Source organism: Musca domestica, unplaced genomic scaffold (genome assembly GCF_030504385.1).
Source record: "Musca domestica strain aabys unplaced genomic scaffold, Musca_domestica.polishedcontigs.V.1.1 7, whole genome shotgun sequence".
In the NCBI taxonomy this organism is placed as follows: Eukaryota; Metazoa; Arthropoda; class Insecta; order Diptera; family Muscidae; genus Musca; species Musca domestica.
The window spans coordinates 9,730,352-9,758,115 of record NW_026712383.1 but is presented as its reverse complement, the minus strand read 5'-3'; the positions used below and the strand labels follow the sequence as shown (position 1 = coordinate 9,758,115).

At 33.9% G+C, this 27,764-nt stretch overlaps 1 long non-coding RNA gene across 1 annotated transcript in view; it reads left to right on the top strand.

Moving 5' to 3' along the window:
* LOC109613816 (uncharacterized) overlaps positions 1 to 27,764 on the top strand; it is a 58,766-nt gene extending 31,002 nt beyond the window's left edge. Inside the window, exon 3 of the long non-coding RNA XR_009343989.1 lies at positions 27,605 to 27,764. This is a non-coding gene — a long non-coding RNA (uncharacterized LOC109613816). The remainder of the gene's footprint in view (positions 1 to 27,604) is intronic.

The following is a 27,764-nucleotide window of genomic DNA, read 5'->3' as shown; positions in this document are numbered from 1 at the left end:
TCCGTCCGCAATCTACTGGTAAAATTACAAAAAACTGACGTTGCTGTTGATGAGCAGAATGTGAAAACTGCGGCAGCGGATTTTTATAAGACAAGTAAAGAATACTTGGAACAGTGGTGCCAGTTCAATGCACTACTAGCAGTATTTGAATTGTCAAATTTGAGAAAAGTCCCTACTTGGGAAGACGTACAGAATGTGACGGATTTGCTGATCACACAAAGATTTCTTAGCAGTAGCCAAGATACGGAGGTGTTCGATGAGTTTTCGCTTATTTCCAGTTACGTCACAGTTGAAAAAATCAAAAGCTGGAACGATGAGAATATTGCTACTGAAGACCGTTGGGTGGAGCTGTTTAAACACTTCCGTGCTAATAATCTGAACTGCACAAACTTTCGCACAATTATTGAGTATGTTTTATGTATGCCTGGAAGTAACGCACCTGTCGAAAGAGTTTTTTCCCTAATGAATAAAATATGGACAAGTGAAAAAACGCAGTTAAGTGTGACAGTTTTAAAAGCTATTTTAATTACTAAGACTAACATCAACAAACAATGTAATCAGCTCCATTCCTACTTGAAAACTAGACCTGATATTTTAAAACTAATTTGCTCTGCTGACAAATATAAAACAAATACTTAGACATAAGATTAATTTCATAAATTAGATTTATAGGTATTCTCTCCGTTTTTGAATAAAATTAGTTTTTAAATGCATAATTTTTTTTTTACAAAATTCCGCAGGCGTACCGCTCTGACGAAAAATATAAATGGTCACATTATCTATACTTGATATGCTTTAAAATTTTACATTTTAATATACTATTATATTAATTATTCACCTGGGTAAGAATTATGTCTATCCTCTTTTCTTTATTGCTAAGCGGCGTATAAATAGCTTAAAAACTTCAAATTGAAATTAACATAATACGACTAGGGTGTTTCTATAAAAATAAAATCATAACATTAATACTTATATTTTAGGTCTGTGTTTAAATGAAAATTAAACTCTTAACTCAATTTATAATTTTTACAATTTCTAATATTAATACATTCATTCTTAAAGATATAAATATATACCAACTTTAAATGGAGGTACGAGGCCTTAAAGATAGATTGGACAAATTCATAATCAATAGCCACCAAAATCAAGTGGCAAGCCAAATGCTTCTGAAGACGCTAACTGAAGAAGTTATTACCCCAAAAAATTAATTACGGCAATTCAAGAGCTTGCTCATGTGGAAGGGCAACTTAACCTACTGATATCCTTACCCTTGAATAATTTGAACGAGTTCACAAATGTTGATAGAAAACTTTTAACTGAAAATGAACTGCGAGATCAATTGGTAATAAGTTTACAGTTTTTATAAATTCGACCCCATACGCATCGTCAATTTCATCTACCACTAAAAAGTCAATGTTAAGAAGTGGTTCATTTCTTCCAAAACGGCGATACGTTGAATCACTCACTTCCATGCCTAAGAGAAGCCTCCACGACACTTCTTTTCCACTATAAGGCAATAGTTAGCATATTCACAACAACAATACTGTTGCCAACTTTGATGGGTAACTACTTAGCGTCATGTAAGAATATAAATATAATGTACAAAAACAAATTTGTAGTTGTCTATGTTTCATCGTCTTGAAGATAATACTAAGTTCCTTCTACGAGATGAATATAAGATATTTGGTTGTTTACAAAAAACATGAACAATGTACCATTTTTTATTCAATCCTTTTCTAATGATCATTTTAAGCGATTTTTATTTAATATCTAAACTATAAATATGTTACATGGTGAAAAGTGAAAATGGAGCAAGTTGTTTTTTATGTTTTGTTGTTATGAAGTGTGAGGAAACCAAGAGGAGAAAAAATATTGGAAGTAAAAATAAATTTTAAATTAACAATTAAAAAAGCAAATAAATTAATATCCAAATTTATGAAAGAGTAATAGTAAGTACAGTTAGCGTACCACCTAATGCGGCGCTATGGTGGGGTACCAACTCGCTCAGTCGGGGCACATACTTTCAAAATGTTCTTAACACTGCCATCAGCAGTCCTAGAACAATAAAAAGAGAAGAGATATACACAAACAAAAGGAGTCAATAGACTCCTTTATATTTATAATTTAGAAAAAAAGTTTGCAAATATTGCAAAATAATACGTTTTTTAAATTCGCCATTTTGTAATTCACTATTTGATTGGAAAATAAAAATAAAAAAAAGAAATAAAAATACTCTGTTCCGAGTTCCTACTTTCATCGCCGTTATTTATTTGTTGCAAATACCGCCTTCAAAATCTCTACTTTAAGTTCGACGCATTTTACCAAACATTTTATATTTCATAAAAGTGTATAATACCTAGCATGTACACATTATAGTACAACACTATTGTTTCAACATGTGTATGCGCCAAAGAAAATTTTCTCAATCGACGAAATTATAATTATCTTTGAATAAAAATATTATATGCAGTCAAATTTTCGTTATGTCATCACAAGTTTTAAGAATTAATTATATTTGCCAATAAAAAACAAAACAATAAGTGCTCACGTGAATAGATTCAAGAAGAAACGATCTTTTCCACCCCCGAAAGCAAAACAAGGGAATAGTAAATTTGGCTGTCAGAAATGCCACAACCATACTCCTCATAACGCACAATGGTCACACAAGTAAATAAGGTGTGAAGATCAACCAATCTTCTTACATCCTCCATCGTCCTAATAACATTTGTAGAAAAATGTGTGTGTTTACAGAAAAAGAGGGACCTGCTCATACAATTCTCTTCCAGAGGATTAAGATCCGAGGAGAGCTTTGATGGCAATTCCGTTGAAAAATGTGACACAAACCATACCGAGAATTGGGAATTACAATTTATTTCATTTAGACAACACATCTAAATACGACAAAACAAAGAAAATCTTTTAAATGCATGCAAAATTCACCTACAAGCTATTTATTGTCTTGCACCGCAAAAAGTTTAGGAATTGCCCTTGGTGTAATTAGAAAATGTAGGTAACCTGCACCATAAAAAATAATAATAAATAAAAGCAAAATCATAAAAAATACAAAATGTAGGGAGCTACCGTCATATTGGCAATTTTTGTCAAATGACACTACTATATTTAAATCTTAAACATTACCGGTGAATAATGTAGCAAAAACATGAAAATAATATAGAGAGGTACAGTAATATGGGAGCTATACGAAGATCACGGTCCTGCATAGGCAATTATCTGTCACAGCTGTAGTACTAGATGCAAATATGAAATTTGAAAGGATTCTTGTGAATAATGTAGCTAAAATCATCAAAGAACTGAATATATGGAGGTACAGTTATATTATATATATAGCACATTTTCAATACCAAGAGTCCTGCAGAGTACTGAGTAAAATTTTGTCAACCTACTTTAATTCGTTCGAAAGCTAGAGTGATTTACACATCGACATAGAATTTAATGTTGATCAAGAATATATTTACTTTGTGGGGTCTAAAATGTGTATTTTGAGGTGTTACAAACGGAATGACAAAATTAATATATCCTCCATACTATGGTGGGGGGTATATAAAGTCTAAAAGTCGAACGGGGCCGACTTTATTCTATCCTAAACCACTGCATATTTAGTAGAGCTACCCATACTAAACGTTTTAATGGAGAAATTATGAAAAATAAATCAAGTACGATTATTTTGAATGTGTAATATGGCTTTAAAATAGTTAAAATTAATAGCAAAAAGGAACAAATAAGAGAAAGTCACTCAATTTCTATTAAATTTCACAGAACAGCCCCTAATGCCTCTGTGAAATTTAATAGAAATCGATACTCATCTAAATTTAACCTATTTGAGCAGATATTACATTTTTTTGCACAATAAATCTGAAATTGGACATCTTAATTTTGACCCATTAACTCCAATTTCAATAGGGTTCGCCCTTGGGCCAAACAAATGATGTTTACAAAATTTCATCGCGATCGGGCAATAGATGCGACCTGTACTACCCTGACCACAGTGTAGTGTAGAGTTTAAAAGTATCTGCAATACATTTTTGTTATACCTATTGCCTCCCCTTAATCTTTTTCCAAATAATTAACTTCGTCACTTTAATATTGCTGAACAGGTTTATATCTGTTGTATTTCCATTTATTATACACAAAACAAACAGAAGGTACATTTTTATTCCAACTCCAACAGAAGTTTTCATCATCCGGTCCTTCAAAAAAACTAAAACAAATCATTACTTATTTTTAGCTAAAACTCATATGTCGCCACCTACTATATAACAGCAGCTATTCCGGAGACCTCCGAGTTTTACGGCAATGACAGACAGCGAATTCGGTATCATTTTGATGCCCCTTTCATGTGGTACCTTGAAGAAAGAAAATATAGCTTGTAATCTAAGAATTACTTCAAATCCATTGTTAAATACTTACCAAATAATTTTACTCAACAGTAGTCACATCTTTCTTGCTGGAATCCATTGCGTAAACCACATAAATGTACAACAAGAAACTTACTGGAAAATTCGTAGGAGAATCTAGATCGATTTTTTGCAACAAACTCACAGGGGCCTCCAGATCGAGTCCTGTAACGAACATGCAGGAGCTTATAGATCGAATTTGGTAGGTATTTGTAGCACGACATTTGCTTGCATACAAGAAAAGTCGTGCGATTCGCACACAAAAGTTGTGCTGGGTAGGTAGGCCTATTGGGCCCAAGTTAAATAAGTGGCAACGCACAGTGGCAGTACCTCATAGGCTGTGTGAAAATCTGCCGAACTAAAAATAACCATATATTTAAAAATGGAATTATATATAACCAAATCTTAATGTTCACCAAAATTGTCAATATCAAATTTTGGCTCCGTTACCCTTTATATACGGCAGCCATTGGAAGCAATTTTCCCACATTTTATTATTTTCGCCAATTTTCCTGATATTTATTTTTTCTCTTTTATTGGCCTGTACAAATCTATTGCGGCCAACACATGGTTGTATGGCTATACGATACGATACGTTTCCACTAACTACTTTCGCCAGTGGTAACATTGTTCATAAATAAGGCAGTTTGGAAAACCACGAAGTGGATGCTGCCAGTTATTATCAAATAAATAGAACAATTTATCTCGGCCATTCACGCAACAGTACATATTTTCATTCAAATAAATATTTAAGTTATCATTCTGTTATGCATTCCTTGCCTGTGTAAATGATAAATAAAATTTATTCATCCAGTGACGTAGTCAAAGTAGATCAAAGATTGACTAATTTCATTGTTATGCTCAATGCACTTAGATCGCCGTCGCAACCTTTTCATTATGCAATTTCTCTCAGAAATCCATACGATCTCTAAATTTTAATATAATTTTAAACAAGTAAGCAAAGGCTATAGTCGTGCGGGGACGACCATGTGATACCCTACAACACTACAACATGTTAGAAGCCCTCTTATGTCCTAATCCATTTTGGAAGATTTCGTCTTTGAAACTATGTCACGCAGATATTACCCTTAGCATTTTGAACAGGGACATTTGCCCAATATTTACGAACTATGTGGTGTTGTTAGTTGTTGTGCAAAAATGCTAGAATTCTTCCCTGTCCTTATCGCTCTTCCCAGGCATGTCGAATGGCTTCAATTGTGTATCAGAATTTTTTTCTGTTTTTGGGTTATTTGAACTATCTCCAAAAGCAAGAGGCTCCTCTGAATCTTCAAATTTAGACTCATCTATATGATTTACGATATGATCTACGATATTTGGCTATCGTCAGATATCGCCTGTAAGTAATGCTGGTATTATTTACACAAAGTAGTGGTCCATTCCACCCAGAGTCCTTAACTCTAACTTCATGCGAGATTTTGAATCGATTGGTTTCTATTTGTATTATAACGGCTGCAAAATCAGGAACATGTTTTGTTGGTCAATTTCAACCCCTAAATATACTGCGGACATCTTTGAAAACAATAGGCCTAGACATTCTGAGCCTAACTCTACCCTTTTCGTGAGGATCTGACGATAATTGCAATATATATAGAATATTCCCAACCTGTGTTGTAAGGTGAAAAAATATTACAAAATATACACTTTAATATTATAAGTCAAATTGAAAAATCGCATGCGATAAAAAATATGAAAAAATAAAAATATGTCACAAAATACTAAAATATCTATATTAACATCATTATAGGCGTCTTTTTATGCATTTTTTTTTAGATTTTATCCTTTTACGCCATTAGGGCATTCTGGATTAACAAAATTTGTCAAAATCGGTCCAGCCATTCTTGAAATATAAGCATTATATCTATAACATCCCCTTCCTTTGTATATATACATTGTATATATTTCGCTATATGTACCCGAAATATTTACTATTGGCATCTACGTAACGGTCAGGGATTAAAAATATTCGCGGTTTAATGGAAAATTTGATTTTATTTAACTCAAATGTCATAGCCTTTTTCACCCACTAAATATTACCCGATGACCATCAAAATTGGAAGGCTTCTGCCCAGCCCTAAGCTATAGCCCCATGCTAACTTCCGCGTCGATTGGTCTATAATTGCGACCTGTAGAGCAACTACAAAATCAGAAATATATTGGCCCATTTCAACTCCTAAATATTATGCGATCATCTCCAAAAGAAATACGGTTCTATTCTGACCCTATCCCCACCTTTATTCTGAATTTTGTTAAGATCGGACTATAATTGCGACCTGTAGAGTGATTACAAATTAACATGGACAGACGGACGGACGGACATACATAGTTAGATCGACTCAGCTCGGCGAGATAGGAAGATCCATATATACTTTCCTATGTGGGAAACCAATATTTCGAGGTGTTACATAATTTTTGGCCCAACCAAACTTATAATACCCCCAACACATAGTGTTGTAGGGGATAAAAAGATATGATTACATTTGTACATGCCACAGTTTTTACAATAGTTAATGAATATTTTCTTTGAAAATCAACGAAGTTTGCAAATAATGTCGTCCGGAGCCAAGCGCAGTGCCAATGTCGCTTCTAGAAAACCTACTTTTACTGAAAAGAAAGAAACAAAAGTACAAGCCAAAGCAAAAAAGAAAGCGACGAGGAATCTGAATCGGAAAATTTTGAGAATTCTGAAAATGGAATATTGTGCCAAAAATTGTGGCAGTGGGCACAAAAATATTATTTTGGCAATTCAATGCCCCCAAAGACTGCAGAATACTTAAAAGAACACCAACAGATGCAGCATGGGAGATGGTTCTTACACCAAATACGGGTTAAAGGGCTGCCTTACTGATTTTATGTTGAAAAATTCAAGTTTCAAGGCCGACTCAATTGACATTGATGTTAATATTCCTCTAAGTAAATTTAACCAATTTTAGACAAAAAACTATTTTTCGCTGAAGTTTTTATAATTGGTGTATATGAAGGGTGTTGTTTCATTACTAAAACAAAGTTTTTGGCGTAAAATTTAGGACAGTTATAATGGATGCCCTCGCCAAAGTTCTTGTACTGGGGATAAAAGGTCTTTCTGGGTACTATTCATATACAAGATGTGTTGCAAAAAGGGAGTTACATTAGAATCGCGTTGTCTTTCCCATCACTACAGCCGACAAATTCCTCTTTTAGAATAGAAATCATCCTGAGCATCATGTTAGAACGGACATATATAATTTAGAAAATATTGAAATGGATACGGTAAAGCAAATACCACTGGATTACATGCATTTAATATGCCTTGGAGTTGCGAAAACGCTTTTAAAATGTTAGACTCTCGTTTCGGGCATGTTCCATTCCTTAACATCATGGCGCATTTCTGAAATAAATGAACAATTATTTAACTTCAAATCTTGCGTTCCTGCAGACTTTGATTCAAAATACCTAAAATTAGGAAACACCATTATATAGGTCCTATATGTAACAGTGAACTTACCTTCACAAAATTTTACAGGGAGGGATTCTGAAAATACCTGAAGTTTTGAAGTGCCGTTTATATATTGTTAATACATAATCTCCGTTAATAATTTCCCCACTGTGCGTAGGGGTTGTCTGCTGATAAGTCGACCACGTGGCTTGTAAAAAATAAGACTAACGGAATGTTGTTTACCCGTGAAAAAAAAAATAAATTCTTATAAAAGTAAAAAGAGTTTGTGTTCGGCCGGGCCGAAATTTTTATTCTCTGCACGCTATATTTATCAAAGTAAAATGAAAAGAATAGAATTGAATATGTTAACTTAGAATATCAATTCATTTTAATTAAAAAAAATAATAAAAAAAAACGAAACCCATATTATCTAATTTAGTTGGAAATTGTGACAGAAACCTCCAAATACCGAATATCCGTATTTGCAGGGAGAGAACAGACCTAAACGTACAGACATATCGACATCGCTAAATTCACTAAAATCTTACGCCGATCAAGAATATATGGACTTTGTTGGGTCTCTGACGAATATTTCGAGGTGTTGAAAACCATTCGCAGATGTGGCAAAATGGGGGTTGATTTTTTCCGTCACTGAAGTCTTCCATCAAAATGGTTTAAAATCATTCTTTTAAGATTTGTAACAAATTGATCTCCCAAACTTATTCTCCCATATAAATAACAACCACACCAAAATTCAATCACCCACTCATTCAGCACACAACTGTTCCTATCTACGATATCACACTATACCGATCTAATATTCGACTATAAAGATTCCTTCAGTTACATATAACCGACTAGTGACGCACTTAAATCGATGTTGAATCAAACTTTTTACATTTTGCTTCGAAACGCAGTGGAATTCTTCAAACGTTAAAAAGAATTTGATTTCATCAAATGTCATTGTTCTGTATGAGGTGCTTTGTTAACAATACATACATATCATTGTAAAAAAATATTTTACAACTTTTTCTAGATATGGTCGTTGACATACCACATTTTCGTTTACCTTGTTCGAATCCTTGGATTTAAAAGTTGAATGTGAACTAAACAATGTCATTTCATATTTGTGACAAGAAGAAAAAAGCCATAAAAATAAAAAGGTTTAAATCAGGGGCGAAAATGCAATATGGCCTTTGCTAGTTTATGGTCGTTTCTGCAGAAAGTCAGCGATATCTAGCAAAAGGGTTGAAAAAGCGAGAGAGGCAAGCTAAAAATATAAATCAGTTTACATTCATATTTTTGAACAATGCTAGTGGTTATTTTAGCGCTACAAAAATTCTGTGAAAAATATATTTTGAAGGTGCTAATCTTTTATTGACTTCCATAATAAGCGAAGGAAAACTATTGTAAATGTTTGTAAAATAAATTGTGATTCGGTGTTCGGTAGTGATACTTGTATTAAGAATGAAATTAACAAAAGCCATTTACTGAAAAATGCATATGTAGTAAAAGTCAGGAAAATCAGCCAGTACATGTATTTAGGAGGCATAGCGCAAACATTTCAGATAGCATTTCTATTCACAAGGAACTTAAAATGTCCATTTTGTATTCGCCTAAAACTTAAAAAATAAATGTTGTTTCGTTTATTTTAATAAATTAAATTAGTTCTAGGAAAAGGTAATGGAAAGCAATAATGGACTTTCCGAGTTTTCGATTTTGTTCTAAAACTGAAAACTCGAATTTTTCAACACCGACTTTAGCAAGTTTGAAAAAAATCGAATATCGACTTCGAGTTCAAGTTCTAGAACTTTGAATGCGAAAATTCAATTAATGGAAAGTCGACGTACCTTTTCATATTACCGAAACCATAAGCCTTTGAAGGTTACCAATTTTTGTCGGCAATTTAAAAATAAAGTATTCCACTGTAGGTTCTGGAACAGAGGAAACGTGTGCACTATTTTATACTATTCCCATCCCTTCAGTTTATTGTCAAACATCTGGCATAATACAATGGACATATATATACTTGAATGTTAATAGTTAAACAGCTGAAAGGATTTCGCCGCACTTCCTTGCGAAGAATTTTCTCATGGTAGAACAAAGAAGGTAAGGTCATGCAATCATGTGTTTGAATTTTTTTTCAAAATTATACCTTTGACAACCTCTCATTGTCAAAATCTTTATTCATAAATCCATTGTATATACCTAAGGATCAGAGATGGGAACCTATTTTCTATGCAGTGAAATTTGACAAGGTAAATTATAATTATATAATTTGAAATAAGGTTACCTTGATTTAATTGTACCATGTATTTCCCTGGAATTCCCGATCAATTCCAGTACTTGCACCGTTTTGTTCAACGGAGTGTAAACCACCTTACATTATTTTCATCTTTCCCTTTTTTGTTCAACAATGATTCAAATTTAATTTGTAGCTAGTTCCGCGTTCTTTTAGTTAATGTGTTCAGTTTTCCTCATGGAAGAAGAATATAGGTAGACGCATCGACACAGCTACTTGGTCAAACCAATTTTGGAATTGAAAATGTTGAATAAAAAATAATTCAAACTTGTAAAAATTGTTGAAAAACGCGAATTATAATAATTTCCGAATGACGTTGTATAAGAAAACGTATAAAATCTACTTATATTTAAAACATTTTAATTTTTGACATATCAATGTTCCCAAGCGTCGATGTATGCTCCTTTATTCTTCAACCATGGGTTTCCTCATGTCTCATTCGTTAACAACAGAGTACGTCGAGATTTTGCTTTCTGTTTATTTTTTATCAAGAATTCCTCTGTGGCCTTCATATTCGTTTTGCTCTGTTTTGAAACAACACAACAGGACAGAGGTGCATTTAAAGAATAACTCCCTTACTTTTTTTTGCAAAGGTCAACCTTTTCACTTCTTCTAATCAACAATCGTCGAAGTTAGGGGACATAAAAAATGTCCATGCCATTGACATAATTATAACGTATTTCCGTACTCTTTCTTTTAAGTTCTGTGAAACATGATCAACCCAAGTGTAAGTGCAAGCATTATAAGGAGAATCTTGAAATTTCAGCTTGCGTATGACATAGCATTAACTAGCATGTTAATTGGCATTATCAATGTCACTAAAATCGGTAGCTTGTGTTAAACTTAGCTGAGTGTCTTCATAGCCGCCATCTTGGGTATACTCTTCGGTCTCTTGGAGGGTCATTCTGTTGCATCGTCTTCAACATTTCCTTTACCCGACAGAATTTCAGTGTTTCTTGTTGTAATGTAAACATAAGGTAAATATTATTTAGATATCGAACATGTTTACTTACCTAAAATGTATTTGCGAATTCTGTACTTGAATTCTTGTGGCCCCAAAAAATGTTCCACAACACGTTGGTTCAAACGATGTCACTATGTATTTGAATCCTCTTTCTTGCAAATATTTATGTAACATTCTTTCTTGCAAATATTTATGTAACATTCCAGAGTTTTCTTATTAGGAACAACAGGGCTTGATTATGTCCATCTGCAAAAATATTTCTTGTTGTTGATTGCTATATTTTTAATAAAGAAAATTGTACTTACCTTTCCCGGTAGACCAAAGTTGACAGTGAAGCATTATGAATATCAAACCAATCATTAATAAATTTTATAAAATCTACTGTTTGCTCCGATTTATATATTTCAATGCCCAATGACCTGCATCGTTTAATAGCGTTTGTAGTTGAGTTTAAAAATAACCTTATGTCGCCCTAGAATTACTAAAGTGAAAAAATTATTCAGATTTTGGGTTGGCTCTCCATATCTGCTCCTTTTACATTAAGATGTTCTTCTTGTATCGACAAATCACTCTTTTTGGTGTGCTTAAGCACATCGCTTATTGTTCTTGATACTAGAAGTTCTTTATTGACAAGTAGTCCAGTGTCAATAAAGTGGTTCCTTATCAGTTTTAACAAATGTGGAACATCAAAGAAAGTAAATACATTGTCTTTCGGATTGGTGGGATGTTAGAACCGTGGCTTTCCTAAACATATAAGGTTAAGTAATAAGTAATATTACAAGTCAAGTATAAATTATTGTTTTTACATAATTGCAAAATTTGATGTAATGAAAATGAGAAGTTCGCACACATGCGAAAAAATAATGCGTGAAATAAAAAACCAAGCGATGAAGGAAAATAATAATGATAAATAATTCTAAGTTATACTGTTCTTTTAAAAACCCTATGACTAAATTCAAATCTATATTTTTATTCACCGTTTTTACCGATGTGATTAATCCACAAGTTAATACCGAGACGAAATATTGCCGAGAGGGTTTCCTGTGCAATGCTTACAATGTGTGATGCCTAAATCTTTCCACAACTTACGATTCGATGGACCCATGTCACATACTTCAACCACTAAAAATGTAGCACTCCCTAGGGCTTCAATCCGCATTAATACTTCGAAGGTTATTTTGCAGTCGAAATCATAGAACACGGGTTTCTTCCACAATTTCTTTAATCCTCTGGCCAAAACAACCTGAACGAAGTTTGCCGGTTTCCGTACATAGTCATCGACCCGGTTGTATTCGAGACATATTAGCGAACGACAGCACACACATTTTATCCTCCACAATTTGGCCAGTTACAATTTTGAAAATAAGGTTCTGATATCCATTATTCGAACGGTATATATATGGATAGCACATAGGGAGATATATAGAAGCAATTTTCTATTACATGAGAAAATGCCCTCTACGATTTCCAACATATTCCATTTTTTTCCAAATCTAGAGTGATTTTCACAGGCGGACGGAGTTGAATTGGTCAAATGGAATGACAAACCATCAATTTTATGTAAGATTGTATTAAAATCACAGACTTGCAGAATCTAGTTACTCAATCTGATTTTCCACATCTTTCATTAACTTCAATTTCTGGTTCCTGCTATGGCAAGTATATAATAGCACAATTTTTATATTCGTGTGTTCCTTCTCTGTTTCAAGGTTATTCCCAGTATCCATTTCGATGCTAATGGGAATTTCGTTATTTCCAAGCATTTCTTCAACTTGTTGAGATTCGACAGTTTGTCCACTGAGTGGAGGTAATGAATATTTAACATTAGGAAATACTGTTAAAACACAAATTACTTACTATGGAAATATTGTAGTACGTCGCAGTTCCGGAAATGCAAATGGTAACAGTCGAATTCTTACCTTTAGCGCGCTCTACAAGCACACCTTAACCACATTGCACGTGACTCGCTTTCTAAGCGTTGTTCGACAATTAATTATGAAGTATCTACTTGATTCCCCACACAAAATATCAGAACAAAGATTTTTGTTGATCATTCTCAGAACTACGATGAAATGTATGCCATCGCTAACAAAAAAGAGTATATATCAGGAAAATAAATTATGACTTTTAAAAATTCAAAATAGAAAAATTTTATAAAATTTTTATACCCTCCACCAAAAAAGGTATGGAGGGTATATTAAGTTCGTCATTCCGTTTGTAACTCATCGAAATAATCATTTTAGACCCAACAAAGTATATATATTCTTGATCAGCGTAAAATTCTAAGACGATTTAGCCCTGTCCGTCCGTCTGTTCGTCTGTTGTAATCACGCTACAGTCTAAACGAATTAAGATAGAAAGCTACAATTTTGCACAGATCTCTCTTTTGTCTTAAGGCAGGTAAAGTTCGAAGATGGGGTATATCGTTCCACGATATCGTATAGCCCCCATATAACGGTACCCCCGATATTTGGTATTTTGATGATTTTATCCACATTTTTCAACGGAATTATCTGAAAATCCACACAAGTAATTCCTTGTGAGTACTTTACCCCCTGAGAGAGAATTATCTATATAGGTTAACGATATCGTATGTCCCCCATATAACGGTACCCCCCGATATTCGGTATTTTTATGATTTTACCCACATTTTTTATCGGAATTGTGTGAAAATCCACACAAGGATTTCCTTGTGGCTACTTTATGCCTCGACAGAGAATTATCTATATAGGTCCACGATATCGTATAGCCCTTATATAACGGTACCCCCGATATTCGGAATTTTTATGTTTTTAGCCATATTTTTCAACGGAATGGTCACAAGGGATTCTGTGTACACAAGGGGTTCTTTGTGAACACTTTACCCCTGAAACGGAATTGTCTATACAGGTCCACAATATCGTATATCCCCCATATAACGGTACCCCCGATGAATGAGAAGAGAAAACCAAACGAAAGACTAGGCTGTTGTTTCAATTCTAGTTTTATTTCAAAAATATTTTCCTTACGTACTACTGAAACTAATCTAACTTAACCTAGTCGCAGCCACACAATTGTTCTTATCTATTCTAATATTGAATGGAGAACATTGCAGGGCTGCTTTACATTTCATTCAAGTGATCTTGTGCATCTACTGAGCGCATCGATATCTGTGCGTGTGGGTCATAACCTTTATTATCTCTCACATTATCGTATGCGTCGGCGCACAAGATCACCGAATTCTTCACATGTGATATTTTATGGCGGCTGGGAAATATTTAATTTTAGAACATTTATCTTTTATTGCTACATTTTCCCAGCGCCTCAATCGCACTCAAAAGTATGTACAAAGTATTTTGTACACCCGATATTCGGGGTTTTGATGATTTTAGCCACATTTCCCAATGGAATTATCTGAAAATCCACACAAGGAGTTCCTTGTGAGTACTTTACCCTCAGACATAGATTTGTCTATATAGGTCCACAATAGCGTATATCCCCCCATATATCGGCACCTTCCGATATTAGGTATTTTAAAGATTTTAACAGAATTTTCAATGGATTTTATTTTTTTGAATATTTTCTTATTCGTTCCAAATGGTGGAGGGTATTCAAAGTTCGGCCAGGCCGAACTTACTGCTTTTTTACTTGTTAAATTTTCAGGATGTTTGAGAATTATGAATAATAGCGTATGTGCATTCGAACGAAAGCAAGTTCTATTTTTCTCTTTTCCGGGGTACGCTTTTTGTCCACATTTTGTATTTAAAAACCGAAAATGTTAACGTTTATACAAAAAGTTCAAAACATGAAAGATCTAAATGACAGAACAAAAGCCCAATAAGACAAAGTCCAAAATCATTCATGAATTAAAATGTTGTCTGAAAGGTAACATAAATCTTTGGAGGAAAAAAAATAATTTCTTCTATTATTATTAATACTAATTCCATGTACTTTTACTAATTTTGAGAGCGAACAACGTGATTGAAATTGCAATGAGAATGTAGCATATGTCGAACAATCGAGTATGAATAGTCAAGTATTCGGGTTTCACCCAAGTAAATAGTCGAGTTCGAGTTTCAGAACTTTGAGTACTAAACGTCGATTAATCGGAAATTGAGTTGCCTATCCTTAATTAGTTCGATGAATTAAAATTAAATAAGTCCTTAAATATCTTTTTCACACTTTTGCAACACACATAGTGTCGCTCCTGACATAAAAACACATATCACATAGTTGTAACGTACAAAAAGGCATGACTGATACAGTGTTGTTCTTTTAACAGCCTATGTTGTCCCACACGCAATGGCATATTTACAAACATGATGACATGAACAAATATAGTGAAGCTCAAGCCTGTGCATTTATCTTCTCTTGATGTCGGCAGCCAAATACAATCTGATCCACTTTATATCGTTGCGTAATGAAGCAATCAAAAGATGCAAAAGGAAACAATGTCGCGAGTTTTTTCAAAATGGCCGCTATAAGGTCACCAATACTACCACAAAGGATACATGACAACTACAACTACAAATTGTTGTTCACAGCTGTTGTAAATATAAAACTTTAATGCAGACACCTCCTGCACTCACTCTGGTATTATTTGACTTTATCGTTTTGCCACAAACTTCTATGTAATGTCCACGTGTACTTCAAATTATCTGTAACATTAATCGTAGATAATTCACATTTGGCTTAAGAAAATTGCATCCGTACGATTCTGTGATAGAAGAACTTTGTATTATAAATTTGATAGGGCCCAGAACTATATATGGATCTTCCTACCTCGCCTAGCTGAATCGATCTAGCAATATATGTTCGTCTGTCCATTAATCGCTCTCTCCGCCTATCCATGTTAAATTGTAATCACGGTACTGGTCACAATTTTCCTGATTTTAATGGCGGTGGGGATAAGGTCTGAATACAAGCCTATTGTTTTTGGGGATGATCGCAAAATATTAAGGGTTTCAAATGGGCCAAAAACAGAGAAATTCTGGTCACAATTATACACCAATCGACTCAGAGTTTAGGGCTGGGCAGAAGCCTACCAATTTTGACGGTCATCGAATAATATGTAGCGGGTAAAATATGCTACAATTTTTATTTAAAAATAATAATATTTCTATTAAACCAGTATTTTAATGCATTCTTTAAAAGGGAATCTCGCCACTTGTATATGCAATTCAAAATTGAACAAGTTAAAAAGCAGTAAGTTCGGCCGGGCCGAACTTTGAATACCCTGAACCATTTGAAACGAATTTAAAAAATTTCAAAAAATAAAATCCTTAAAACATTCTGTTACAATTTTAAAAGTACCAAATATAGCCGATATATTCAATACAGCCGATCTATACGACGTGGGTCTACATAGGCATTGTTTGTCATAAGCCATTACCATATTCAAATTCGAAACTTGAAATAAACAGTAGCTAAAATCATCAAAATATCGTATATAGGGAGGTACGGTTATATCGGAGCTGTGCGGAGACATGGACCTGCATAGACAATTTCCAAGCTGTCACAGGCTGTAGCATCCATTACGAACTTTAAATACAACATCTCAAACAATTTCGGTGGGTATTGTACCTAAAATCGTCAAAATACCGCATATAAATAGGTACTAATATATGGGGCCTATACGAAGACCTGGACCTGCATAGACAATTTTCTCTCACAGGCTGTAGTTCCCATAACGAACTCCAAATACGTAATTTCAAACAATTCTGGTGAATAATGTCGCTAAAATCATCAAAATACCGAATATTGGGAGGTACCATCATATGGGGGCTATACAAAGACGAGGACTTGCACAGAAAATTTTTGTCTTAGGGTGTGGTATCCATTTCGAACTTTAAATACCAAATTTGAAACAATGCCGATGAATAATGTCCCTAAAATCATCAAAATACCGAATATCGGGAGGTGCTGTTATATGGGGGGTCTATGAAAACGTGGAGCTACATGGCCCATTTACGAACTTAACCTGCCTACTGGAAAAATAAACATGTGTGCAAAATTTTAGCCATCAATCTGAATTCATTCGAGAGATACCGTGATTACAACAGACAGACGGACATCGCTAAATCGACTTAGAATTTTACGTTGTTGGGTCTGACATTTCGAGGAGTTACAAACGGAATGACGAAGTTAATATACCCTCCATAGTATGGTGGAGGGTATAAAAATATCTCCCTATTCTCTAAACAACATTTTGGACAGTGATTGTTTGATGATATTTTGACCAAGATATTTATGAAATTCTTTGGAAATAACCCAAATAAACATTTGCCGCAGATTCTGAAAATAGTCTTTAAAGGGTAACTCAATTAAAAGTGAGGGGCTATTTCAAAAGTAAAGACTTATTTTCTTCAAGATTGTTTTTCCAATATTTCAAGTTTTGCATTTAATTCATACATGAATTAAATGCAAAACAAGTACAAAAGCTGTGAATTCGGCCGGGCCAAACTTTGAATACCCTCCACCATTTGGAAATAATTTGGCAATTTTCAAAAAAAAAAAAAAAAAACTAAAAAATTCTGTTAAAATCTTAAAAATACCGAATGTAGCCGTTATATTAGGGTCTATACGACGACGTGGACCTGCATAGGCAACTTTGGTCATAAGCCTTTACAATATTCAAATGCGAATCTTAAAAAAAAGTCGGTGAATAATGTAGCTAAAATCATCAATATACAGAGATACTATTATATGGGTCTAAACCAAAATATGGACCTGCACATACAATTTTCTTCCTTAGGCTGCAGTATCAATTACGAAACAATTCCGATGAATAATGTGGCTAAAACCATCAAAATATCGAATATTATTGTTAAGATTTAAGTTATGCATTAATTTTCCCAAAATAGTCACGTGTGTGTTGTAAATAAGACGCTTCTATGGTATTCGATTAAATATATTGCGCGGACATTCTAGTAATCGTTAACATATTGGGGAAATACGAAACATTGTGGGTCTATAGGGGAGTCTTAGGTGTACAAAATCATTTCTAGTGTCTCGCATAGCCACTGTGCAGTATGTATTAACCTGTAACTGCCTTCAAGTAACGTCCCAAGCATAGCACTTTGCATCCTGTGTGTAATTAAATAACCGTTCATTCGTGCAAGCAAACATTAAAAAAACTTGTTGAAAAGGCAAAAACACCAACACCGCTCGGTTAATGAGAACAAGTAAAACATTTATTTTAACAAATTTATGTAAATTACGAACACCCACAAACGGATACGCACATCCGCAGGCTTACAAACATCTACTATTCAAACAATTTATTGACAGTTTAACTCATTCTTTCGGTTAATGTTCGCCAAATTTAAGTTACAAACAGTAATAATGACACATTACTTCGTACTCCTGCCCCTCGCCCTTGTCGTCATCAACATCTACTGAGTATTGCAAGATAAGCATGTTTTTTACATATTGACTCTGACTGAAGAACACGAAAACTCATTAATATATATTATTTAAATATGTTCTTTTGTAATGTTTCTATACCCTACACCACAAGGTGGTCAGGGTATTATGTCTGTGTGCATTTGTTTGTAACAGGCAAAAGGAAACGAGATAGATCCATAGTTCATTTGCTGATATGCATAGAATCACATACTGAGTCGATTTATGCATGTCCGTCCGTCTGTCTGTTTGATCCAAGGACGAACTCTATTGAAATTGGAGATAATCGGTCAAAATTTAGATATAACTCCCATATATATTTTCGTCCAATTTACCATATATTGTGCACCAAACTTGTAATATCAGCCCAAATAGTATGAAAGTTTGCACGTACGACCAGATTGGACCTGAATATAAGTATGCCAATTTTATCGAAATCGGTTCAGATGTAGATATATCTCCCATATATATTATTCATCCGATTTGTTATTTTTGTCCTCCGCAGCCGTAATTTGCACTCTGTAACAACGATATTTGGGGAAATATATCAATTGCTAAATTTTATCGAGATCGGTTCAGATTTGGATATAGCTCCCATATATAACTTCGTCCGATTTACTTTTTATTGTGCACCAAACGTCTAATATTTGTCCAAATGGGATGGAATTTGGCACTTACGACCGAATTGATCTAGAAGCTAGTATGTCAAATTTGGTGAAGATCGGTTCAGATATAGCTATAGCTCCCATATATACTGTTCATCCGATTTGTTATATTTGTTACCCACACCCGTAATATGCACTCCGCAACAACGATATTCAGGGAAATATATCAAATACAGCCCAGAAATATATTTGCCAAATTTTATCGAGATCGGTTCAGATTTGGATATAGCTCCCATATATATCTCTATCTGATTTCAAATGCTGCACCAAATGGGCAATACAAGTCCGAATTTAAAAGATACAAATGCTTCGGCATATTTAGTCTTTTGAACTTTAAATTATAATTATAATGATAGCGTGTATGATTGAATTCGCTCATAAAAACTTTTAATTGTTATGTGGAGCTCTACTAAATTAGCAAAGTGGTGTCAAAATGCCAAGGATACAATAAATATGGGAATGGAATTTAATCTTATGCAATAAAAAATTCACAATTTGTCTGTTTTATTGCGTTTAAGCAAAGGAAGGAATGATTGTAACCTCTATATTTGTTTTCTAACGGAATATTGTAACAGTTGACAAAAATATATGACATGGGTAAATAATATAGACATACAGATTAATGATTTCTACTTTGCAAAAACAGCAAAGAGACTCATTAATGCTTGGCTGTTGCATCTAAAACGAAATCAATTTGTATTTAACTTTGTTGTTACTCCCTACAACACTTTGTGCTAGGTGTATTATAAGTTTGATTGGGCCAAAAATTATGTAACACTTCGAAATATTGGTTACCGCATAGGAAAGTATATATGGATCTTCCTATCTCGCCGAGCTGAATCGATCTAGCTATGTATGTCCGTCTGTCCATGTTAATTTGTAATCACGCTACAGGTCGCAATTTTGGACCGATCCTAACGAAATTTTGCATGGAGGTAAGGTTATGGTCAGAATAGAAGCCTATTGCTTTTGGAGACTAACGCAAAATATTTTGAAATGGACCAAAAATAAAATTAATTCCTGAGTTTGCAGTTTTTCTACAGTGGGTGAAACATACCATAAGATTTGTGTTAAATAAAAGTTAAATTTTTCACTAATTTCGTTGATGAATATAGCCAAATATCGTAGACAAGCAAATCATATAGACGAGTCCAAATTTGGAGATACAGAGGGGCCTCTTGTTTTTGAAGATGATCGCAAAATATTCAGGGGTTCAAATGAACTATAAACTGAAAAAAATTCCCGATCACACAATTGAAGCCAATCGACACGCCTGAGAAGAGAGTTAAGGGCAGAGAAGAATTCTAGCATATTGAATGACCATTGGATTATATTTATCAGTAAAATGGGCCACAACAACTAACAGCACGACGGAGTGCGTAAATTTAGCCAAATGCCCCTGGTCAAAATGCTGAGGGTAGTATCTGGGCAGTGCTCCGTGATATAATTGTAAAAGCGAACTCTTTGGACATAGAGGGGTTTCTAACATATTGTTGGGTTTAGGGTATCACATGTAGTCACCATATAAAAGATGGATGAATTGAGACATATCATACATACGTTTTGACAACATTTTTCGATTTTGGTATTGCACTTGCCTTAAAATCCTTTAATGTAAATTTATTTAAACCAAAATCCATTCTATTAATTTTAAACCGGAATGCCGTTGTCGATAAGATTAAAATTTATTTACTAAACTTTCTTAACTAAAATGAAAATAAACAAAAATATTAACATAAATTTCGGAAGGGATTTTGTGCATTGCCATCACATCCAGACGTGCAGTCGATGGCCACTTGCAATGAAATACAAACAAACGCTATAACTTTGAAGTCAAACAAAAAGATTAACTAACATATTTTTGTTGGATGTTCTAGGCAGCAAACTCCCTCCATAGCAAAAATCACGAAAAACTGCGAAAAACTAATATTAATTTCGAAGTCAAACTAAAATATATGGCCATCGGGAGCTTATCATTTGCAAACATACAAACTAACTAACAAAGCTAACAAATTATAAGAACAATTTTCGTAAAAACTGTGAACAAACTTTGCTGTCACACGGAAACATTGAAAACAGTTTACAGGGTTCAACTCAGTGATAACAATTGTGACATGCCAAATACATGCACTCACAAAATCTATTATATTTTTGACCAGACATCCAAAGTTCGGAACTCTCTGGAGAAACGCATAACATCCGTGAGGCTTGAACTGAAGAAAACTGGCTCTATTCTAGTAAGAGTACCATAGGACAAATTTAGGGTCTTTTATAGTAAATTCAACATTGAGTGGCTACCGCGTCATACTAGTCGTTTCTATTATTATCCATAAGCATCTTAGATTATGGTAAATGTTTAGAAAAATATCTTTCCATCTATCAAAAAGAAAAATTTATTAACTGGTCTTATTTCTGGGACGATTTTTAATTTCAAACCGCTTGATCATTTGTTTCAATTTAGAATTAGCGAAAAGTAATGAGAGACAAGTGCTGTAGTTTCAAAATAACATCACGTAGCTTCGAAAGTTCCTTCGTGTGGATACAGTTTGTGCGAAAAGCTAAAGGTGGGAAATATATTTTTGTTTGCTACAAGTAAGACCAAAAATATTGGATAGACGTTTTATCCAAAAATCATTTTTTGGGAACATATATAAGTTTAATACAAATTTTAAAGAGTTTACAGACTTCGTAACTACCAAACAAAATTTTAAATTTTCGGACATTATTGGGATTTTCAGCAAAATAGCATTTGTGATACCTAATAAAACCTTACACTTGGCGGAATTGTGTGTCATTTGGTAACTGAAATTGGCAATAGGTATTCTATGAAGGAAAATACTTGGGTTTATCCAAATTATTACTCATGATTACAACACAATCTTTGGATTAATATTCATATTTGGTGCACAATTAACCCGAAATCGGTTGAGGATATATGGGAGGATATGGGAGCTATATCCAAATCTGAACCGATCTTGGAAAAATTTGACATACTTATTTTAGAGCTGTATCTGGTATTTGGTACCAAAGATCATTGTTGTAGAAAGCATATTGCGTTTGTGAGGGACTTTAAACCCCAAATCGGATAAAACACATATTTAGGAGCTATGGCTGTATCTGAACAGATTTACACCAAATTTGAAATACTGGTTTATAGGTTGAATTCAGTCGTAACTGCCAAATTTCAGTTAATTTTGGCTGATATTAGCCATTTGGGGCACACTTAACCCGAAATCGGTTACAGATATATGGGAGCTATATATAAATCTGAACCGATTATCACCAATTTCAATAGGGTTCGTTCTTGGGCCAAACAAATACTGTTTGCAAAATTTCATTTCAATCGGATAATAAATAAGACCTGCATTTTGTTCACAAGACGGAGAGACATGCATAAATCGACTCAGAGAGTGATTCTATAAAGATCCTTAAAAATAACTATGGATCTATCTCGCTCCCTTCTTCATGATACAACAAATGCACAAAGACGTGATACCTTTACCACTATGTGGTGTAGGGTATAAATATATATAAAAGATTGTATGCTCATATATTCATCATTGTTGATTTCATACATTCGAAGGCATCAACAACCTAAACGGAAAGTCGGTAAGGTACTTTCGAATGTAAATTAAGTTTTAAAGACTTAATTTTTCTGATTACTCAACGAAGCTAGAATAGTTAAAACATAAAGCTGTCCTTTACCATTACCTACCCTCTACAATGTAAGCGATGAAAACATATTTGGCCAAAAATAAATTACATTTTGAATGCATGTTCGTATATTGCACTGCATTACACTTTCATTGCGAAGAAAAGGTATTTTGGAATCCAAACACGATGTTTCCCAATTAACGCTTTCCACCGGCGGTCATTATGTTAAGAAAGTAAAGGGAACTCCTGGATAGTGATAGCATGACTTACATACAAAAAAGTAAGCATACAATAAAGCATTCTCTTATGCTGCTTTTTATACCCTACACCACACTGTAGTCAGGGTATTATGTATTTGTGAATTTGTTTGTAACAGAGATACGGAAGAGAGACAGAATCATACTTACCCTTGATGATGTGCATAGAATCTGTCTGTCCGCATGTCCATGTATTTTTGTAAACACAGTATCTATTGCTCCATCGAGAAGAAAATTTGCACAAGGCATTTGTTTGGCTTAAGGACGAACCCTATTAACATTGGGATAATCGGTAATAATTTAGATATAGCTCCCATATATATCTTCGTTCGGTTTGATTTCTATTGTGCATCAAATGTGCAATATTAGTCCAAATAGGATAGAAATTGGCACATTCGACCAAATTGATCTTAGAAATAAGTGTGCCAAATAAGGTGGAAATCGGTTCAGATATAGCTAGAGCTCTCATATTTGATTTATTTATTTATTTTTATTTAATTTAATTTGTTATTTTTATCCTCCACAGCCGTAATATGCACTCTGTAACAATTTGTTCGGCGAAATGTATCAACTATAGCTCAGAAATAACTCTGCTTTATTTTATATATGCTTAATTGTTATATATATCTTCATCCGATTTAGCGTTTACTGTTCCATAAAATGTAATATCAACTCAAATAGGATGGATTTTGATTATTATTGGCTCAGACATAAATGCCCCCGTCAAATTTAGTAGAAATCGATTCAGAGGAGGATACATCTCCCATATATTAGTTCCGTTTGGCTTTTAATTACAACTGCTTTCAAGTCAGAATATACATTCATAATTCCCCATAAAAAGGTTTATTCATTCTATTAAGTATACAAATTGGTGAAGGGTATCATAACGTCGGCCCGCCCGATCTTTAGGCTCCTTTTACGGATTCCTACTGGGAGCGTACAGATTGTAATGTTCATATGCAACATCAATTTTCCACAATATCCATAGTTTATTTTGCATAAATAATGCCTAAAGAATTAAAAAATGCAAAAATTACACTGCATTGCATTGGTAGGGTGAATAACATGCTGACGAAGAATCAAAAGTATAAACGATATATTTACATACCATCATAATTAAATATTTGATATAGCATGAACGTATTACACGACTCAAAGGATAAAGACTACATAATTAAAATGTCCATGCCTAAGGTGTTTTTGAATGCAGTATAAATGCACAATGAGCTTAATGAAAGGTAATCATATTGTATGTGCGTACGATATTGTTACATATATACGGGAGTCCATCTTGCGGAATTAATTGAATCCTTTTGATACAGAAACACGAATACATACAGCAATGATAATAATGATTAAAGCTGTTGTTTTGTCATTCGAGTACAAAAACTTAAACGATGAAAATGTTGGTGGTTCGTTGAGTGTTTGTGTTAAGTGCTTATACCCTCCAAGTTTTTTCCATAATGTCCTTCTGTTTATACCATACACCACATAGTGGTGAGGGTATTATGCCTTTCTGGATTTGTTTGTGGCATGGAGACAGTAGCGGGAAAGACCCATATTTACTTTTGAAGATCTTCAAAACATCACTTTCTGAGTCGATGTATGCATGTTAGTCTATCCTTCAAATTTGATATAGCTTCCATGTATATATTTTATGCGACTTGGTGTTAAAGTCCCGCATATGCGTAATATGCACTTCACAACAATGATGATACAGGACATCACATACTGCTCGAAAATTCCTCAACCTAATTTTATCGAGATCAGCCCAAATTGAATAGATTTTTTCATATTCAACCGAGATTTATCATTTGGTAAATAAATATTTTTATACCCTCCACCATAGTATGGAGGGTATACTAAGTTTGTCATTCCGCTTGTAACACCTCGAAATTAACATTTTAAACCTCACAAAGTGTATATATTATTGATCTGCATAAAATTTTATGTCGATTTAGCGATTTCCGTCCGAACGAAATGGAGTAGATTGATAAAATTGTACTCAAATGTATATTATCTCTGCAGGACTTTTGGTATTGAAAATGGGCACGTCCTCGTTTTTGTATTGCCATCATATAATGGTACCTCCCTCATGTATGTATTCGTGTTTCTGTATCAAAAGGATTCAATCAATTCCGCAAGATGGAATCCCGTATATATGTAACAATATCGTGATTACCTTTCATTAAGCTCATTGTGCATTTATACTGCATTCAAAAACACCTGAGGCATGGACATTTTAATTTTGTAGTCTTTATCCTTTGAGTCGTGGAATACGTCCATGCTATATCAAATATTTAATTATGACGGCATGTAAATGTATCGTTTACCACACTACCAATTCAATGCAGGGTAATTTTTGAAATTTTTAATTCTTTAGGCTTAATTTATGCAAAATATACTATAGATATTGTAGAAAAATGTTGTTGAATATGAATGAGTATTACAGTCTGTACGATCCCAGTAGGAGTAAGAAGATTGGGAGAATATTTTGTTGCATACTTACTTTTTGTCCGTGAGTGATGCTATCAACTTTTACGAGTAAGCTTTTTATAACCACCACCATAGTATAGAGGGTATATAAAATTTTCGTCATTCCGTTTGAAACATATTGGGATATTCGACGAATATTTCAATTGAGGCTAAAATGGTTGGTATTGAAAATGAGATATATCGGTTCACGTTTCGGTATAGCCCTCATATAACACTATCTTCCGGTATTCGATATTTTCATGATTTTTACACATTTTTCCAAGGAATTGTTTCAAATTTGATTTTAAGAGTAAATAACGTTCTACCTCTGGTGGCAGGACATTGGCCATATAAGTCCATGTTTTACTATTGCCTCCAAATAACGGTATCTCCCGATATTCGGGTTTTGATAGTTTTAACCACATTTGTCCACGGATTGAGAAATGGTATTATAAGAAGTGGTGTTTGCAGTCCGTATTGAGTTCTAGCTCCGGTAGCGGAACATTGTATAAATAGGTTCACGTTTTCGTATTGGCCCAGTATAACGGTACCTCCAGATATTCAGTATTTTGTTAGTTTTAGCCATATTTTCCATGGTTTTGTGTAAAAATTGGTATTTGTAGTTCGTAATGGGCAGAACATTGTATATGTAGGTCCACGCCACATTTTTTAACGGATTGTGTAAAATTTGGTATTGGTGTCAAAATATTGTCAATATTGGTAAGCGTTTTCCATATAACGGCACCCTCCTATATTCGGTATTTTGATCACATTTAACCAAAGAATTGTTAAAAATTTTGCACTTGACACTCCTAATACATACAAATCTTTCTAGTATAAAATTGTCTATATAGGTTCCTGTTTTTATACCCTACACCACATAGTGGTAAGGGTATTATGTCTTTGTGCATTTGTTTGTAACATGGAGAAGGAAGCGAGGTAGACCCATACTTACTTTTGAGGATCTCCTTAGAATCACGTTCTGAGTTAATTTATGCACGTCAGTTCGTTTGTCCGTCCGTCCGTCTGTCCATGTATTCTTGTGAACAAAATGCAGGTCGCCTTTATTATCCGATTGAGATGAAAACATTTTGCACAAATCATTTGTTTGGCTGACGGACGAACCTTATTGAAATTGCGCCAAACGTGTAATATCAGCCCGAATAGTATGGAATTTTGCACATACAACCAAATTAGGCCTGAAAATAGGAATGCCAAATTTTATTGAAATCAGTTCTGATATAGCTATAGCTCCCATATATATTGTTCATCCGATTTGTTATTTTTGCCCTCCGCAGCCGTAATATGCACTCTGTAACAACAATATTTGGGGAAATATATCTAATGCAGCTCAGAAATACCTTTGCTAAATTGTATCGAGATCGGTTCGGATTTGGATATAGCTCCCATATATAACGTCGTCCGATTTACCTTTTATTGTGCACCAAACGTCTAATATTTGCCCAAATGGGATGGAATTGGGCACATACGACCGAATTAAATCTAGAAGGTAGTATGCCATATTTGGCTCAAATATAGCTTTAGCTCCCATATATATTGTTCATCCGATTTGTTGTATTTGTTACCCACAGCCGTAATATACACTCCGTAACAACGATATTCAGGGAAATATATCAAATACAGCTCAGAAATATATTTGCCAAATTTTATAGAGATCGGTTCAGATTTGGATATAGCTCCCATATATATTTTTATCTGATTTTACACCAAATGGGCAAAACAAGTCCGAATTTAAAGGATACAAATGCTTCGGCATATTTAGTCCTTTGAACTTTTTTAAGTCTTTCCCCAAGGTATATGTATTTTAAGTTTGTTACGAAATGTCACAAATTAATGAAACGTCAGAAGAAAATAAAAGACGGAGTGCCAACTTTTCTTCTCTCCTTTGTACTTTATCTTTATTTCAATGTACAATTATATGCGAGTATTTTCTTCTTAAGGATTATAAAAGCAATAAATAAATATTATTTATATTAGAATGATAAGTTTAGATATTGGATATTTAATTATTATTTATTATTTGACATATTTTCAGGGCTTATTTAACCAGAAATTTTGGGAGACACTCTCACTACCATTATTACATTCCGAGATCATCAAAATATACAACAATAAGCAATACAATAATACACAATCATATCATTCATCTTTTACATTACTTTTTATAAATATTTTTAAAAATTATTGGTTCACAA